This window comes from Myotis brandtii, unplaced genomic scaffold (assembly GCF_000412655.1).
Source record: "Myotis brandtii unplaced genomic scaffold, ASM41265v1 scaffold138, whole genome shotgun sequence".
NCBI classification, from domain to species: domain Eukaryota; kingdom Metazoa; phylum Chordata; class Mammalia; order Chiroptera; family Vespertilionidae; genus Myotis; species Myotis brandtii.
In genome coordinates, this window is record NW_005354915.1 from 1,341,852 (window position 1) to 1,342,052 (window position 201).

Below are 201 nucleotides of genomic sequence, written 5' to 3' on the forward strand. Positions count from 1 at the left end.
TGGAGCAGGTGAGGAGCAGATGCAGGTGAGGAGCAGATGCAGGTGCGGGGCAGGTGCAGGTGTGGGGCAGGTGCGGGGCAGGGGCAGGTGAGGAGCAGATGCAGGTGCGGGGCAGGTGGGGCAGAGGCCCAGGTCTGTCCAGGACTAGGAAGCGCTGGGGGCTGGAGGGAGAGGGAACCTGTGTCCCCGGCCCCCAACAGG